Source organism: Salmo salar, chromosome 25, assembly GCF_965601325.2.
Source record: "Salmo salar chromosome 25, fSalSal1, whole genome shotgun sequence".
Taxonomy (NCBI): Eukaryota; Metazoa; Chordata; class Actinopteri; order Salmoniformes; family Salmonidae; genus Salmo; species Salmo salar.
In genome coordinates this window covers 15,118,702-15,131,901 of record NC_138315.1, presented here as the reverse complement: position 1 = coordinate 15,131,901, position 13,200 = coordinate 15,118,702, and the positions used below count along the sequence as shown (strand labels likewise).

General features: G+C 42.7%; 1 pseudogene across 1 annotated transcript; it reads left to right on the top strand.

The window, feature by feature from the left end:
• Positions 1-2,159: 2,159 nt before the first annotated feature.
• LOC106586212 (FAST kinase domain-containing protein 1, mitochondrial-like) lies at positions 2,160-12,930 on the top strand (annotated as a pseudogene). The gene is made up of 12 exons (XR_014382690.1): positions 2,160-2,485; positions 2,577-2,645; positions 2,752-2,878; positions 2,957-3,244; positions 3,319-3,454; positions 3,557-3,996; positions 4,091-4,220; positions 4,305-4,444; positions 4,574-5,683; positions 10,431-10,575; positions 12,308-12,422; positions 12,511-12,930. The product of XR_014382690.1 is annotated as an FAST kinase domain-containing protein 1, mitochondrial-like (transcript).
• The last annotated feature ends 270 nt before the right edge of the window (positions 12,931-13,200 follow it).

The following is a 13,200-nucleotide window of genomic DNA, read 5'->3' as shown; positions in this document are numbered from 1 at the left end:
CTTTGAACACACCGACATTGCATTTTGGTACACCATAATTACTTTAATTTCCAATGAAACGCTGCGTTTGCCTTGCAGCATTGCGTTGCAGTGCGTTCGGTGTGAAACTGTATGTGTAAACGGCTTGACAGAAATCTTAGCAGAAGGTGAATGTTGAACATTTGTTGCATACATTTCCAGATTATGTTGCATACTATTTTGCGCAATGACCCTGTCGGTGTGTTCGAAACGTAAGCGAACGGCAAGATGTTTTCGTAACAGGACGGACGTTGACATTGTCCTGTCCTCACGTGAATAGCACGACACGCTTTTATAATTGTCACTGCTAAGGCTAGCCGACTAAACTCAACTCTATGATTTACGATGAAGTTGGGCAGCGAATAGTGTGGGCGAATTGGAGCTCCGACGTCATATTAAATTACGTGTTTATATATACTGCTCAAAAAAATAAAGGGAACACTTAAACAACACATCCTAGATCTGAATGAAAGAAATCATCTTACTAAATACTTTTTTCTTTACATAGTTGAATGTGCTGACAACAAAATCACACAAAAATAATCAATGGAAATCCAATTTATCAACCCATGGATGTCTGGATTTGGAGTCACACTCAAAATTAAAGTGGAAAACCACACTACAGGCTGATCCAACTTTGATGTAATGTCCTTAAAACAAGTCAAAATGAGGCTCAGTAGTGTGTGTGGCCTCCACGTGCCTGTATGACCTCCCTACAACGCCTGGGCATGCTCCTGATGAGGTGGCGGATGGTCTCCTGAGGGATGGTCTCCAGACTGCCAACTCCTGGACAGTCTGTTGGTGGATGGAGCGAGACATGATGTCCCAGATGTGCTCAATTGGATTCAGGTCTGGGGAACGGGCGGGCCAGTCCATAGCATCAATGCCTTCCTCTTGCAGGAACTGCTGACACACTCCAGCCACATGAGGTCTAGCATTGTCTTGCATTAGGAGGAACCCAGGGCCAACCGCACCAGCATATGGTCTCACAAGGGGTCTGAGGATCTCATCTCGGTACCTAATGGCAGTCAGGCTACCTCTGGCGAGCACATGGAGGGCTGTGCGGCCCCCCAAAGAAATGCCACCCCACACCATGACTGACCCACTGCCAAACCGGTCATGCTGGAGGATGTTGCAGGCAGCAGAACGTTCTCCACGGCGTCTCCAGACTCTGTCACGTCTGTCACGTGCTCAGTGTGAACGTGCTTTCATCTGTGAAGAGCACAGGGCGCCAGTGGCGAATTTGCCAATCCTGGTGTTCTCTGGCAAATGCCAAACGTCCTGCACGGTGTTGGGCTGTAAGCACAACCCCCACCTGTGGACGTCAGGCCCTCATACCACCCTCATGGAGTCTGTTTCTGACCGTTTGAGCAGACACATGCACATTTGTGGCCTGCTGGAGGTCATTTTGCAGGGCTATGGCAGTGCTCCTCCTGCTCCTCCTTGCACAAAGGCGGAGGTAGCGGTCCTGCTGCTGGGTTGTTGCCCTCCTACGGCCTCCTCCACGTCTCCTGATGTACTGGCTTGTCTCCTGGTAGCGCCTCCATGCTCTGGACACTACGCTGACGGACACAGCAAACCTTCTTGCCACAGCTCGCATTGATGTACCATCCTGGATGAGCTGCACTACCTGAGCCACTTGTGTGGGTTGTAGACTCCGTCTCATGCTACCACTAGAGTGAAAGCACCGCCAGCATTCAAAAGTGACCAAAACATCAGCCAGGAAGCATAGGAACTGAGAAGTGGTCTGTGGTCTCCACCTGCAGAACCACTCCTTTATTGGGGGTGTCTTGCTTATTGCCTATAATTTCCACCTGTTGTCTATTCCATTTGCACAACAGCATGTGAAATTTATTGTCAATCAGTGTTGCTTCCTAAGTGGACAGTTTGATTTCACAGAAGTGTGATTGACTTGGAGTTACATTGTGTTGTTCAAGTGTTCCCTTTATTTTTTTGAGCAGTATATTTATCTTTGCTATATTTTGCATGATGCTCTCTTTCTACAGATGTTTCACCAAAGGAACCAAAGGAATATGCAGGCATCTCTCCTTCCTTGTGGATTCTAAGTTATGTGGGCCTGATCTTGGCAGGAGTTACCTTCTGAAGATGTGGCATTCCATTCTCACTTGAACTAGGCTTCCATGGCCTTGTTTCAGCTCCAAGCTGTGACTGGGAGCTTCTACTTTTGCAGGTTTCTGCATGGGGGTGCAGTGAACCGGGACCAGGTTCTAGAGCAACTTTGCATCTGCTAAGGTGAAGACCAAGTGTTGGAGGTGGTGGGCAAGAACAAGGCCAAGCTGACTGTGAACCATGTCTGGCAGTTCCAGAGAGAGAAGCCACAGATGCTGAGAACGGTTGAGTTCTTCAAAAGCCACCCTGAGTTCCTGACTCTCCAGGTGCTGGCTGAGAACAAAATTGAGCTCATGGATGATTTCACGTTGGTGGACATGCTCTACAATGTTCTCAGGTACAGTTGTTGGCTAGGTGGGTAAATGTATATATCTCAGTCTTGAAATGTTTTTTAAAAACGTTTTCACATCAACCTTGTATCTTTGAAGGCTCAATGTGGAACCATATGATTCTCTTGTTCATCATTTGGTCTCAGAGGCTTGGCTTAGATTATACAGGTAAATATTTTCTTTCTATATATTTTGCCATTAAATCCAGCAGAACCATTATCTGTTAACATGGGGGGGTGAGCTGGTGTACAGATGTAAATTCACTGTTTTGCAGATTTTTGATGCTGTCACTGTCCAAGTTTGCTGTCTGCCTAAGTGATCAACATCTGCAGAACAGTCCTCTGCATGGGTCAGATCACTGACATTTTGAATCAAAAACTCTCCACAATTGATGATGCGAGGTACACAAAAAAGATCACTTCCAGTAATCTATAAGTCCTTGATATTACATAAAAATAATTCTGGACATGTCTCTGCAGGACCCTCTACCAGTCACTCCATTTCAACAACTGTGACTTAGACTGGCTGCAAAACAGAGGCTAATGGAACTAGTGAACTCAAGCACAGACCCTTTCTCCTTCACCAAGCTGTTTGTTTCTCTTGGCCCTATGGCAGGGCAGAACACTAACTCATTGATAAGTAATTCTCTTTCAGGCTGGAGAGTACAACACTGCTTTAGGCAGAGGAGTTTAATGCCAGCAGGCCCTGGCTGTGGCAGAGACACTGGAGGAGATTCAGTGTAGAAACCTGCATCTGATCCAAAGTAAGTTAATTCTCTGTTACAGCCTTGTCTGAAAGTTGCATTTAGACAATACAACTAAAGCAAGTTATCTCTCTACAGGATTGTGTCAGTAGTCCACAAGAACCTACATGTTTTCAAGCCCATTGAGATATTCAGGATCACACAAACCCTGATCCTGCTGCATAACCAGAGTCCAGAGCTCTTCACTAAATTAAGGAACATCCTAGTTCAGTGAGTGGTTATTCTAAAGATGTATCTCTGCCCACTATGATCCTGTATGACAGGTCACTCTTATTGCATACTATACAAAGTATGCTAATACACTTTTTTCTCACAGCTACTTGCAGGACAGTGTCTCTACCCATATGAAGTGACCATGCTACCTTCACCTGGACTCGACGAAGGTGTAATTTCATGGGTGGAGGCAGTGCTGCTCCAGTGTAATCTAAATTAACCTTTGCAATGGCCGTCGCTTTAGTGGGTGCGCAATGACCCGTCCTACCGACACAACATGCCCAGCAAGTATGTGCGTCTGCTGCAGACACTGAACCGCTGCGTACATGAGCGCCTGGACTTGGTGTTGGAGGAGCTCAAGTACATGTCAGGGGAATGGTTTGAGGAGATTCACTGGAGACCATGGTTACACTCCAGAGGCTGGAGAACCAGATATCTTGGACTAATGTGCCTGAGATGGCCCTTTTTCTGACCATGACTAGTCACCTCTGTACACCATTAATGGACCGCATAGCTAGCGTGACCATGGAGCACATCAACAAGGTACTTTGAGACATTACATTTTATTTCACATCAGGGAATACTGTTCTTTTGCCTGTATGTATGTAGAGACGGATAGAATGTGAGTCCATAACAGAACCATTTTCTTTCTATTCACTACTCAGCAACTTATGCCACCTTGCTGCCCTTTGCTGTACTGAATTATGATCCACCGAGGGTGGATGAGCTGTTTGACATCTGCATTCAGCACTTCATACCTCATATCAGTAAGTGATTGTGGTTTATGTTACATTTTTGTATTTGGAACTCATCAGAAGGACCAGACAAATTAATTGATCTTCTTCCTCCAGGTCTCTTTGACTCCCATCTGCTGGTACTTGATCCCATCTGCTGCCTGTGGCTGATTTTATTCTTTTTTTCCCCCCGGAGGACCTGATTCGAGAAATCGTCAATGTGGATTTCCTTGCCAAGCTGGATTCCCAGTTAGAAAGTTTGTTATATAATTATATTAGAAATATCCAAATGAAGACAAAGCCAACATCCTGTATCCCCTACTATCTGAAAACGGCATTTTCAGATAAAGCTGATGGGATTAGATAACCTCTCTGTTATGTGGTAGCCCTGCCTGACGCCCAAAACATGCGGCTCCGCCTGCGTCTCATGGAGCTGAATCGGGCTGTGTGGCTGGAGTGTTCAGAGCGGATTGGTGTTAAACTCAAAAGGTGGTTGGGGAACAAAATGGCGCCGTAGAGAGAACACGGTGTTTCAGCGAGCTCACGCGGTATTCGTACATTTATATTCTTACGTTAATCTCCTAGCTTGAAAAAGTGGTAGAATTGGCTAAATAAGTTACCCTACAATGAGTCTTGGCGACTATTTCTCAAAAATCTCCGACAACATGCCCAACAGAGCTACTAAGAAGTCGACCAAAACCGCCATCCGTGTAGATGTGCAGGAGGAGCTAGCTAACGTTAGCGAATCTAACAACATTACAGATCCAGGCACAATGGACCTGGTGATTCAAAGGATGACGGATAACATTACTAAAGTGATCGATGTTAAGATAAGAACGGTCCTGGAAGCAATAGCAGGCCATTCAGCTGAACTACAGAGGGTTGTCAAACGTGTTGATGAGGCGGAAGGAAGAATTGCTACTGTGGAAACTTCAACTACATCCATGGACACTAAGATAAAAGCACTTGAGAAACAGGTGCGCGAAATGGCGGTGCACATTGACGACTTGGATAATCGAGGACGCAGATGCAATATACGTGTTGTGGGACTCCCGGGAAAATTCTGAAGGGACACGTTCAGTAAATTTTTTTGAGGAATGGATCCCTGACTACCTACAAATGGACACTAAGGCTGGTCGGGTGAAGCTAGACAGAGCACATCGCTCTCAAGCACCGATACCCGGTCCCAATCAGCGCCCACGACCAGTGGTTATAAAGTTCCACAACTTTACCGACAAGCAGCGCGTCATGGATGCGGCTAGAAACATCGGTTCTCACGGTAGTCAACGTAAAGGTCCAAAGGTCTCATTCTTCAATGATTATTCCACAGCGGTTGTACGAAGGCGCAAGGCGTTTGATGAGGTGAAGGCTCGACTCAAGAGAATGAAGATCGACTACGCACTGCTGTACCCGGCCACATTGAAGATTATGGTCAACGGATCGCCTAAAAAACTCTACACATCTGAAGAGGCTGCTGCGTTTATTGACTCTCTCGGGTAAATAACCTTAAGCTGCACCTCCGCAGCATTTGATAACGTCTTATTTTATTTTTAATCTGATCATGAAACAGCGGTGTAAGTTCTCATGTGCTCCTGTTCAGTAATATTCGTATCGTTATTATTTTTCTTGCTAAAGTAACTGCCGCCGTAGCTCAGACTGAGATATGTGTGAACCTATATTGGTGCCCAGGCTTGGTTTTAGGTGGAAGAGCCTCAATCTTCTTCTATTGATTTTAATTTCCACATATATAAAGGATGAGGCTATTGAGTGGCAATGCGGACTTAAGAGTCTACATTGGAAAGTTGAAATCCCCTGCATGTTAGCTAGTGGGAAAACCCCCTTTTGGATCTTTTCATGTTTAATTTTTGGGTTTAGTATAGTTTGAGTTCAGGGTTCATATCGTTTGTTTACGCTCAGTGAGATAGAGGAGAGTTCAACACATGGAAAAAGGTACCACCCCATTTTTACAGTAGGATTCAGTCTGGATATTGAATGGTCAAAGCGCAATGGCAGGTAACAGACTACGTGTATGTACATGGAACATTAGAGGGAGCCATAACCCCATTAAAAGGAAGAAGGTACTGTCCTTTTTGAAAAAAGAAAATATTGATATTGCCCTGTTACAAGAAACTCATTTGAATGATAAGGAGCATCTGAAATTACAACAATGGGGGTTTGGTCAAGTGTTTTTCTTATCATTTACATCCAGAAGTAGAGGTGTAGCAATTCTTGTGAAAAAGAACCTACCACTTAAGGTCTTGAAGTGTGTGAAAGATAAATTGGGTCGCTTTGTAATAATTAATGGTACTTTACAAGGGCAGAGCATTTCCATAATGAATATTTACTGCCCCCCCCGTCTTCCTCACTAAGGTATTTCTAGACTTTTCAGAATTAAACTCAGACACTGCAGTGGTTGGAGGAGATTTTAATTGTTTGTTGAACCCCCTTATTGATAAGCTTCCCAGTGGTATAGCCTCACTCTCTCCTCAAGCTAAGTCACTTACAGCTATTTGTGATGATCTGGGGTATGCTGATGTTTGGAGAGCTTTTCATCCCTCCAACAGAGAGTTCACTTTTTTCTCTGCACCTCATGGATGTCAGACTAGAATAGATTACTTTTTTATGCCCAGGACGTCAATGCAGTCGGTTTTATCCGCTAGGATAGGAAGCATAGTCATGTCTGATCATGCGGAGGTGATCCTGGACATAAAACTCAACGGGGCATTCAATCAGTCAAGACACTGGAGGTTGAATACAACCATTCTTAAAGACCATACATTCACATCATATTTTATAACAGAGTTTAAAGCATTTTTCTCTATTAACTCTCAATCAACAGATAACCCCTCACTCCTTTGGGAAACCTGTAAGTTGTACGCCAGGGGTCTGATTATGTTATACGCAGCCACTAAGAGGCGGAAAAAGCGTGAAAAGCAAAAAACACTAGAGGGTGAATTAGGAACTAAAGAGAAGGAATACATTGAATCTCCCACTCCTGCCCTATTAAAGGAAATATCAGTCATTAGATCAACGTTGGACTCCCTCCTAACACAGGACGCTGAAAAGAAAATGAGATTTGTTAAGCAAAAGCTATATGAACATGGCGATAAGCCAGGAAAGTACTTGGCGTACCTAGCTAAAAAGAGAGCTGACTCACAGTCAATTGCGGCTATTACTGATTCTGATGGCAATCATTTATATGAAAATAAATTGATAAATGCCTCAATTAAGAAATTTTATGCAAATCTTTATGCCTCAGAACTGCCAAATGACGCACCCAAGTTAATGGAGAACTTATTTTCTAAGATTGAGCTCCCTACTATCTCCGAAGAACAGAGGTCTCTCCTTAATGCTCCTATTACTGAGGAAGAGATAATGTCCGCAATTAAGAATCTGCAAAATGGTAAGGCCCCAGGACCTGACGGGTTTTGTAGTGAGTTCTACAAAGAGTTCCATGGCCTGATCCTTGAGCCATTGCGTGATATGTTTAACCACTCATTTTCAAATGACCAGCTCCCCCAAACGCTGCGAGAAGCCAACATATCACTTATTCTCAAAAAGGGGAAATGTCCGGAGTCTTTTTCCTCGTACAGACCAATTTCCCTTCTGAATGTGGATAGAAAATTGCTTTCTAAAATTCTAGCCACAAGATTAGAGGACTCACTGCCACTAATTGTGAAAGGAGACCAAACTGGCTTCATTAAGGGACGTAGGTCATGTAACAATGTCAGATGGCTTCTTAATGTAATTGAAGTCTACCAACGAAGTGCTATGGACGGTCTTGTGCTCTCCCTAGATGCTGAGAAAGCATTTGATCGTGTGGAGTGGTCTTACCTATTCTTTGCTCTAAATAAATTTGGTCTGGGGGACAACTTTATAAAATGGGTGAAAGTTTTATATGATGATCCTCAGGCTGCTGTCCTTACTAATGGACTACAGTCAAATAGCTTCCCTATACACAGAGGTACCAGACAGGGCTGTCCTTTGTCCCCCCTCCTATTTGCACTTGTTATGGAACCACTGGCCGAGGCCATCAGGGTAACGCCTGCTATACAGGGGCTGCTCATTGGTGATGTTCACCATGAAATAAGCTTGTATGCTGATGATGTCCTGATATTCATTTCTAATCCCGAGACTTCAATCACATCTCTTATTAATATTATTGAGTTATTCAGCGAATTCTCAGGCTACAAGATTAACCTAACTAAATCAGAGGCTATGCCACTTGGTAACCTTCACTCTGTACCTAATACTTCTCCCCCCTTCCCTTTTAAATGGTCTCCCTCAGGTTTTACGTATCTGGGTATATTTGTAACTCCTAAATTCCAACAAATGTACAAAGCCAATTTTGTTCCCTTGTTCGACACAATAAGACAGGATCTGGAGCGCTGGAACTCTCTTCCGATTTCATGGTTGGGTAGAATATCCCTCTTGAAAATGAACATTTTACCTAGGCTACTCTACCCAATCCAAATGATCCCAGTATTACTCTCCAATAAGGTAATAAAGGATGTAAATGGATGGCTAAGTTCCTTTATATGGAGTAAACGCAAGCCAAGACTTAAGATGGCAATATTGCAGCTGCTAAGTTCTATGGGTGGCTTGGATCTGCCCAATATCAGGTTCTATCAGTGGTGTGCCCACCTATGTTATATCTCAGACTGGATCACAAACGATGACTCCTCTATTTGGTTAGACATTGAGACTTCTCTTTCAAAATACCCTTTACAGGATCTTTTTGTTTTTCACAAGTTTCAAGTCTGTAAAAGATCATTGTAACAACCCCATTACACTTAACACACTCAAAGTATGGAGGTCAGTTCAACGTTTCCTGGGAAGGTCCAAACTAACCTCTGCTCTTACACCAATTCTTAACAACCCAGATTTCGCCCCAGGATTGCTGGATGCTGGCTTTAACGTTTGGCTTAATAAGGGCATACGCAGACTAAATGACTTATTTGCGGATAAGATTTTATTGTCATTTGAGCAGATGGTCGAGAAATATCAACTCCCAAAGCAGGACTTTTTCCGTTTCCTACAAGTAAGACATTATATTCTGAAGAGCACCACCTTAATTGGCAACCCTGATATGTCTGTCATTGAAATAATGCTTTTTTTCCCACAAAGGAAAATGTCTGTAAGTCTGTTTTATGATGCTTTAAGGTCCTTTTCCGCTGTCGATACACAGAGGGTGAAACAAGTGTGGGAGAAAGAACTGTCTGTTACTATTGACGAAGAGATGTGGGAGGACATTTGGAAATATGCAAAAACAATATCTATATGTAATCGTACTAGAGCAATTCAATTAAGAATAATACCCAGATTGCATATATCCCCAAATCGCAGACATGCTTTTAGCCCCTCTTCCTCCTCTCCTCAGTGTCTTAAATGTAAAACTGATACAGGCACCCTAACACATTGTTTATGGTCATGTACCAAAATGCAAAGATATTGGTCTGGTGTTCTGGAGGAATTGAAAAGATCCTAGGGGTCGATCTAGAATTGGACCCAGTCTCTCTACTGTTAGGTCTCCCTAGTAGGCATGTAACTTCTGTGGGTAAGAGGAGGCTTTACAACATCCTCACCTTCGCAGCGAGGAAAAACATACTTTTACAGTGGATTAGTGATAAGGTTCCCTCTATTAAAGATTGGCATAAGATACTGTTTGAATGGGTGCCACTGGAATATCTGACATGTACATTGCATTCTAAGACAGATCAGTTCTACAAAGTATGGGAACCTTACCTAAATTACCTAGAACCTGAAGTGTCAGCTATTATGCTGCGAGGATTCTCTTAGAATGGTGATCTATGTATTTCAGAATTACACTGTACGGTCCATGTGGGGAACTCAACTTCTTGGTTTAAACTGAGCTTTTTATTTGTTTATATTATTATAATTTTGAAATTTTTTATTTTTTTAAATTATTATTATTATTTTTTTATCTCTGTTTATGTTTGTTTAAAATGTATGTATTGAGAGACGCAATGAGGGGGATGGGGTGAGAGAAGCGCTGAGCGGGGAGAGGGAAATGGTGTGTGTGTACGTGCGTGCATACATACGGATATGTGTAAGTGAGTGCTGTTTTTTTTACCTTGTCTTTGTTGTTGTATCTCTTAATATGGGTGAAAATTTTGAAACTCCAATAAAAAAATACTGTTACAAAAAAAAAAAAAAACTCAAAAGGTAATCAAATGTGTCACCTGTTCTAGTTGTGAGCTGTATTTCTTCTTATCTCCCTAGACTTTGAATGTGTTCTGGACAGACACCACCAGGTAGTGACCTACAGTGAGCATAGCCAGCTGCAGATATCTGACAATGTGAAGGTCCGCTGGGGTTCTGACTCTGTAGGGAAGGAGAGGAGTGAGGTCCCTCCAGGGGCACAACGGTAGGAAACTTGATTGGTTGATTTCAGAACTTTTGGTTGAAAAAGTGTTGCTGATGTTCTGTTATCATGGGTAAACACATTGAAGGGGATTTCATACAGTGAGGGGAAAAAAGTATATGATTTTGTACGTTTGCCCACTGACAAAGAAATGATCAGTCTATAATTTTAATGGTAGGTTTATTTGAACAGTGAGAGACAGAATAACAACAAAAAAATCCTGAAAAACGCATGTAAAAAATGTTATAAAATGATTCGCATTTTAATGACGGAAATAAGTATTTGACCCCTCTGCAAAACATGACTTAGTACTTGGTGGCAAAACCCTTGTTGGCAATCACAGAGGCCAGACGTTTCTTGTAGTTGGCCACCAGGTTTGCACACATCTCAGGAGGGATTTTGTCCCACTCCTCTTTGCAGATCTTCTCCAAGTCATTAAGGTTTCGAGGCTGACGTTTGGCAACTCGAACCTTGAGCTCCCTCCACAGATTTTCTATGGGATTAAGGTCTGGAGAATGGCTAGGCTACTCAGGACCTTAATGTGCTTCTTCTTGAGCCACTCCTTTGTTGCCTTGGCTGTGTGTTTTGGGTCATTGTCATACTGGAATACCCATCCACGACCCATTTTCAATGCCCTGGCTGAGGGAAGGATGTTCTCACCCAAGATTTGACGGTACATGGCCCCGTCCATCGTCCCTTTGATGCGGTGAAGTTGTCCTGTCCCCTTAGCAGGAAAAACACCCCCAAAGCGTAATGTTTCCACCTCCGTGTTTGACGGTAGAAATGGTGTTCATAGGCAGCATTCCTCCTCCAAACACGGCGAGTTGAGTTGATGCCAAGGAGCACCATTTTGGTCTCATCTGACCACAACACTTTCACCCAGTTGTCCTCTGAATAATTCAGATGTTCATTGGCAAACTTCAGATGGGCATGTATATGTGCTTTCTTGAGCAGGGGGACCTTGCAGGTGCTGCAGGATTTCAGTCCTTCATGGCGTAGTGTGTTACCAATTGTTTTCTTGGTGACTATGGTCCCAGCTGCCTTGAGATCATTGACAAGCTCCTCCCGTGTAGTTCTGGGCTGATTCCTCACTGTTCTCATGATCATTGCAACTCCACGAGGTGAGATCTTGCATGGAGCCTCAGGCTGAGGGAGATTGACAGTTCTTTAGTGTTTCTTCCATTTGCGAATAATCACACCAACTGTTGTCACCTTCTCACCAAGCTGCTTGGCAATGGTCTTGTAGCCCATTCCAGCCTTGTGTTGGTCTACAATCTTGTCCCTGACATCCTTGGAGAGCTCTTTGATCTTGGCCATGGTGGAGAGTTTGGAATCTGATTGATTGATTGCTTCTGTGGACAGGTGTCTTTTTTTTTGACAGGTGTTTTTTTTTTTTCTTTGGACAGGTAACAAGCTGAGATTAAAAGTGTGCTCTCATCTCAGCTCGTTACCTGTATAAAAGACACCTGGGAGCCAGAAATCTTTCTGAGTGAGAGGGGGTCAAATACTTATTTCCCTCATTAAAATGCAAATTAGTTTATAACATTTTTGACATGCGCTTTTCTGGATTTTTTTGTTGTTATTCTGTCTCTCACTGTTCAAATAAACCTACCATTAAAATTATAGAATGATAATTTCTTTGTCAGTGGGCAAACGTACAAAATCAGCAGGGGATCAAATACTTTTTTCCCTCACTGTATGTGCTGAACAAGGACTTTTTTCCTTTTTCACTTAGTGTTGCTGTGGACTTCTTGGATTCCAAATCATTCTACAAACCGTCTCATCACATGAAAGGGGAAACCATGATGAGAAAGAGACATCTGGAGATTCTGGGATACCATGTTGTCCAGGTATGTGTGTGAAATGTCTGTCCTCAAAAGTGGTATTAATCTATATAACATTCTACATCAGTGATTAATGGTAATGTCATTTAAACAGATCCCTCATTTTGAATGGAACTCTATAGAGCTCTCTACACAGGATGCATGGAAGGAATACCTTAGGAAGAAGATAGTTACTGAGCTTTCCTGAAGCACCTAGATGTTGAATCAGTGACACGTGTTTTATTGCTTTTGCTACTGATGTGAGAGGAAAAGTCTGCCTTTGGAAATGTATATTTGCAGGCAGATCATTGACAATTGATGTTAAGCATCAGATTTTTATCAAGTGCTCCTTATTGCCTACTCCAAATCCTAGAGTGGACATGGAGTTATGTCACCTCCTGCCAAGAGATTGTATCATATGAAGTGTAACGTTTGTCAAACAATAGTAAATGTTTGTAATAAGAAATAGCATTGTTTTTGTGGGTTTGATACATCCAAATAATCTGTCTCACATAAATAAAATACAAAAAAGCTGTAGGGTGCAAACATTTTCTTTACAAAGACAGGCAGGTTTAAAAGAATTCACTGAGTTAGTTCATGTAAATTCATTAGGCCCTTATCTATGGTTTTCACATGACTTGGAATACACAAAACTGCACATTATAGTGTAGCCTTTTATTGTCCCCAGCACAAAGTGCACCTGTGTAATGATCATGCTGTTTAATCAGCTTCTTGATATGCCACACCTGTCAGGTGGATGGATTATCTTTGCAAAGGAGAAATGCTCACTAACAGGGATGTAAAC